This window comes from Leucoraja erinacea, chromosome 16, assembly GCF_028641065.1.
Source record: "Leucoraja erinacea ecotype New England chromosome 16, Leri_hhj_1, whole genome shotgun sequence".
NCBI lineage: Eukaryota > Metazoa > Chordata > Chondrichthyes > Rajiformes > Rajidae > Leucoraja > Leucoraja erinaceus.
The window spans coordinates 26,148,296-26,154,598 of NC_073392.1; positions in this window are offsets into that span (position 1 = coordinate 26,148,296).

Here is a 6,303-nt window from a genome sequence, read left to right on the forward strand (position 1 = left end):
TCCCAACTTCTATAGTACAGGGCTAGAGGGCCTGAGCTACAGAGAGAGGTTGAGCAGGCGAGGACTTTATTCATAGGAGCGCACGAGGATGAGGGGTGAACTTATAGAGGTGTATAAAATCATGAAGGGGTTAGATAGGGTGAATGCACAGTCTTTTATCCAGAGTAGGAGAATCAAGAACCAACTTATTAACAACACAATAATCAATGATATAATACCCAGTAGTGCAGTTGGTAGAGCCACTGCTCCCCAGGTTTCCACCCAGGTCCCCAAAACGTGGCTTTGCAGTTTATTTGGCCTCTGTAAATTGCCCCTAGAGTGCAGGGAGACACTGTCCCGCTGTAGTAACTCAGTGGGATAGGCAGCATCTCAGGAGAGAAGTAATGTGTAAGGGTTTTGGGTCGAGGGCCTTCTTCAGTCTGAAGAAAGGTCTCGATTCGAAATGTCACCCATTCCTTCTTTCCTGAGATGCTGCCTGTCCTGCTGAGTTACTCAACCCACCTGGATTCCAGGCCCAGTTCCAGAACGGGAATCTGAAGATTGGTCCCGACCGGAAACATCTCCCGTCCACGTTCTCCAGTGATGCTGCCTGACCCGCTGAGTTACTGCAGCACTTTTGTGTTCTTTTGCGTATTAACCAGCAACTGCAGTTCTTTGTTTCTAGTACTTATCCAATGGTAACTCGGTAATCCCTTACTCGATTATAGTAGACAATCGGCAATAACTCCCCCCCCCCCCCCCTTCCACCCTCCACCCCCCGTGGTCCATTGTAACGCGGGTTCACTGTAGTTCCATGGGATTGTGTGAGTTCTGTCAGTAGCTGTGATGTATGGGTGTGAGCAGTGGTCTGGCTAGAGATTTGTCAGATCAGTGTGGGGGGTTCTAAACGGATATCATCAGAAGGGGTGAACACTCCCCATACTGATATATCCTTGAAGGACTCTTGGGGGGGGGGGGGGGGGGGGGGGGGGGGGGGGGGGGGGGGGGGGGGGGGGGGGGAGCAGCAAAACAAGGGAGAGGGCATCGTTGCTGTAGAGATTATCAATAAAAAGTCTGGACACTTCCACCCCCCTGCTGACTGTATCTGTGGCTACATCTCCACACACAAGCTGCAATGCTGTATTAGGCTCTCAACGTCAAGGACACCTAAAGAGTGATGATGGAAGCTGCCCAAATCATCAGTTTTTAACTGTAAGATAGACGCAAAATGTTGAAATAACTCAGTGGGTCAGGCAGCATCTTTGGAGAAAATGAATAGGTGACGTTTTGGGTCGGGACCCTTCTTCAGACCCTTGAAAATATCTGAAGAAGGGACCCGACCCGAAATGTTGCCTGTCCATTTTCTCCAGAGATGCTGCTTGACCAACTGAGTTACTCCAGCACCTTGTGTCTATCTTTGGTATTAACTAGCATCTGCATTTCCTTTTTATCACATTTAGTTTTTAGCTGTGTTGGTTACTGGCCAGGTATTACATTGTGGAGAATTTTTGAGTCATAGAGCACAGAAACTGGCCCTTTTTCCTAGCTTGTCCATGCCAACCAAGGTACCCCATCTAAACTACTCCCATTTGCCCTCGTTGGCTCATATCTCTCTTAAACCTCTCCCACCTATGTACCCGTGACCTGTCCATACAGTATGTCTTTTAAATGGATGGAAACATCAAATCCTAAAGGGCATATGTTTAAGGTGGAAGGAGCAAATGTAAAGGAGATGTGTGTGGCAACTTATTTTTCACAGAGGGTGCTGAGTGCCTGGATCACGCTGCCAAGGTTGTTTGTGGAGGCAGATACAATATTGGCATTTAATAGGCTTCTGGATAAGTATGTGGATATGCAGGGAATGAAAAGAGATGGATTATGCACAGGTAGATAAGAGTTTGTAGGTTTCTCCCAATTTTTGTTAGTCCTTGCTGTCTCCTCCCCTTCCTCAGCCCCCCTGCTGTCTCCTCCCATCCCCCAGCCTTCGGGCTACTCCTCCTTTTCCCTTTCTTGTCCCCACCCACCCCCGATCAGTCTGAAGAAGGGTTTCGGCCCGTAACGTTGCCTATTTCCTTCTCTCCTTAGATGCTGCTGCACCCGCTGAGTTTCTCCAGCTTTTTTGTGTAACCTTCGATTCTCCAGCATCTGCAGTTCCCTCTTAAACAGAGTTTGTAGGTTAATTGGCTCCAGTAAAAAAAATATTGTAAATTGTCCCAAGTGTGTAGGATAAAATGTAGGATAGTGTACGGGGTGATTGCTGGTCGGCAAGGACTTGGTGGGCCGAAGACCCTGTTTCCATGCTGTATCTCTAAACTAACAAACTGCAGAATCTGTGCCAAACTTGATAGCCTTCTGCTGTACTGAAAGCCTTCAAAGTGCTTTAATCAATAGGTACACTCAGTCTGGTCACAGACCGTTGAATCAAGGTCTTGGCATAGGCTTTAAGCTCCAACAAAAGGTCCTATTGATGAATTCCATCCTTGGCTAAGGGCCTGGAAGGCAGCTACCTCTCTCCCTGATGCACACACTTGTACAGTTAGACTGCATTACTCAGACACAGAGGGGACCTTGTTGCAAGGCAGCCCCGGGATAATCACTAAGCCCTTAAGAATCCCAACAATATTTCTTCTTGTTGATTGCAGACTTCACAACATTCCCACATGTCCTTTCAGTATTAACACTACAGTCTGCTCGCTGCACCAATACCCTGCCCTTCCTGCCCACACAAAATATATTTCAAAATGTAGATAAATCTAAGCTTTAATTCACTCTCAGTTACTCAAGAGTGTTTCATTGTCGTAAGTAATGAGAGAAGAACAACGTAATTATTTCTTGCTGCAGCTTAGTTTAATTTGGAAAAACAGCACGGAACCAGGCCCTTCGGCCCACCGGGTCTAGACTGGCCATCAATCACCCGTTCAATATTTTCCCATTCTCTACAGACTAGGGGTAATTTTAGGTCAATTAACCTACAAACGCACGTCTTTGGGACGTGGGAGGAATGTGTGCCATCACAGGGAAAACGTGCAAACTCCACACAGACAGCACGCAAGGTCAGGATCGAGCCCGGGTCTCTGGCGCTGTGAGGCAGCAGCTCCACCTGCTGCGCCACTGTGCCGCCCAAACAGGCTCATAAATCCAATTACACACAGATAAATATATAATAACCAATGTAGAAAACAGGAATTGCACAAAAGACAAAGTGCTGGAGTAATAGCAGTTAAGCAGCACCCCTGGAGAACATGGAAAGGTGACGTTTTGGGTTAGGACCCTTCTTCAGTCTCATAGGTGGCGATTTCTGAAGCAGGGTCCTAACCCGAAATTAGGGTCTGGACCCAAGATGACCCTTCTTCAATCTGAAGCAGGGTCCTAACCCGAAATGAGGGTCTGGACCCAAGATGTCACCTGCCTGACCAGCTGAGTTACTCCAGCACTCCCCCTCCCCCGGGCAGTGTTCCATTGCCATGGTATGATTAGAGTTATGTGGGTCGGTTCAAGAACCTGATGGTTGTAGAAAAGTATCTGTTCCTGAACCTGGTAGTGTGGGACTTCAACCTTCTGTACCGCCTGCCTGACGGCAGCAGTGAGAAGAGGGCACAACGCTGGCTGGAGTGATAGATGCAACCTTCTTGAGGCTACATCTCGTGTAAATGCTTTCGATGGTGGGGAGAGCTGTACCCGTGATAGACAGGGCGAAGTCCACCAATCTCTGCAACCTCTTGCATTCTTGTGCACTCTTTGGAATTGGCGTACCAGGCCGTGATGCAAACATCAAGGTCCACAACAGCAATGAATTAGAACAGTACAGCACAAGAACAGGCTCTGTGGCTCATAATGTCGGTGTTGTACAGGATGAAATTAATTATTAGCATAATGTATTATCTATCAATATTAGTTCTGGGACATTTACACTCATCTAGGACATTCCCTCCACCAATTCTGCCTGACATGCTGACATCCAGTACTTTGTTTTGTTCAAGATTCCAACATCTGCAGTTCAGTGGGTCTTATTTGCACACTTGCTCTATTTTTCAAGCAGTATTACAGGACCCGTTCCATTCACTGAAAGGTAAGGGAATTGAATATTCTGGATGAGTTAAGGGGCCTGACCCAAATGTCATCTGTCCACTCATTCCATGATGCTGCCTGACCCATTGAGTTCATCCAACAGTTTGTTTTTTCCCCCCATTTGAATATTCACCTGATTATCAGCATTAGTGCACCGACGTGTCAGAGTGGATCATACGCTCCAGTCTCTGCAGTTGGGTTTAACATGGGAGACTTAGTTTAGAGATAGTGTGGAGACAGGCCTGACAGCCCACCAAGTCCACCCCTACACAAACTGTATTTTACACACTAGGGACAATTTACAGAAGCCAATTAACGTGCAAGTCTTGGCAATGTGGGAGGAAACTGGAGCACATGGAGAAAACCCATGTGGTCACAGAGAGAACATGCAAACTCCGTACAGACAGCATCTGTGGTCTGGGTTGAACCCAGGTCTCTGGCGCTATAATGCAGCAACTTTACCGCTATAACACTGCACTGTCCAAAGTGGATCTATATCCATCCACTCATCCCACATATCATTCTGAACTGGATGACTTATTGGTTCTGACAGCACCACAGCTGTGGGGATCAAATTCACACAAATATTACATACACTGCTAATGAAAGATTGCAACTGAAAACTCAGGTGTCAAACACCGAGCTAATTCTTCTGCTCCTTACTCCCTGAACTCACCAGCAGTAGTATCGCCAGATGTGGCCATCGTTCAATTAACTTTTATCAAAATGACAATTCCTATCCATGTCTTTTACAAGTCGTAATTGTATCCGCGTCTATAGCTACCGCTGGCAGCTTGTTCTGTAGATGGGCTACCCTCCGAGTAAAAATGTTGCCTTAAGTTTCTCAGATCTCCCCTTCTCACCTTAAGCCTGCATTCTCCATTTTTAGAATCCTCTACCCTGGGGGAAAAAGACTGACCATTCACCTTCTCTATGTTTACCACGATTCTATAAACCTCTATAATCTTGGAAGATAAACATAAAATGAGGTAACTCAGCGGGTCATGCAGCATCACTGAAGAAAAGGAATAGGAGACGTTTCAGGATGAGACCCTTCGGAAACTAGACATTTAGAACAAATCAGAGCTGGTATCGATGACCAAAGAAAGGTGGGGTCTGCAATGGTCTATTGTTAGCTTTGGGAGATGTGGAAACAAAGGGATATGAACAGTGAAACTACCACAATGACTAGGGTGGGGGAGGGATGGTGAGGGGCAGAGAGAGCAATGGTTAGAGAAATCATCCACTGGGTTGTAAGCTGCTCAAGCAAAATAGGAAGCGCTGCTCTTCCAATTTGCATGTGGCCTCCTTCTGACAGTGGTGGAGGCCCAGGACAGTATGGGAAAGATCATCCCATTGTAAAATTATGTTTTATTACATGTACAACACCTCAAGATATTCAGGCACAGGAATTATCAGTGGTGGTACATTTGACATTTGGAATAGAGGCAGAAAGTGCATTTTCTTCAACTATCTGTAGAACACCACAAAGTAGACAATTCAGATCTCAATGGCTTAGAAAACAGCAACTACAGCAGCAGGCCAAATTCTCATTGAGCAAGTTCACAAATGACAAAGAGCCTTGTAGCTCATTGCCACTTTTGTGCCTCTGTAAAAAGTCTCTAAATTATTGATCTGCAAATCAAGGTCAGCTTGTGCTTATGGAAGATAATCTCCTGTTTGGAATTATGTCAGTAAGTTATTCCATTGGGTAAAGCAAAAAAGCCAAAGAGGATGGGCAACTTTGCTCATTTTGCGCACACACACACACACACAATTAAGAACAGCAAATCAATAGCCGAGTTTCAAAAGCACTGTCTGAAAAGACAGAGCTTATCGTAGCCTTAATTGGCTGGCTCCCTTGCCATGAAAAATGATTGGCGACAATAGCATCTCCATCAACTTGCATTTTCTCAGCATCTTTCTCTACAAAATCTCAAGGTGGTTCCCAGGAGGGATGATGTTGAAACCAAGCAGGAGACAGCATTAGGACATGGCAACATTTTTAGTCAATCATATAGGCTATAGGGAGCATAGAAAAGGAGTGGTAGAGGAATTCTACTGCTTAATACCTAGACACATGAAGTCTCAGGCTAACACAACTGAGGAGGTGGAAGAGGCTTAATTAGATACCTACCTGGCTTCCAAATTCATAAAGCACTTGAAGGTAAATTGTTATAAACAGCCTAAGCTCGACCAAGAATTAGCAAAAAACATCTTTATTGTAACAAAAGTTAGAGAATATACACCTAATTT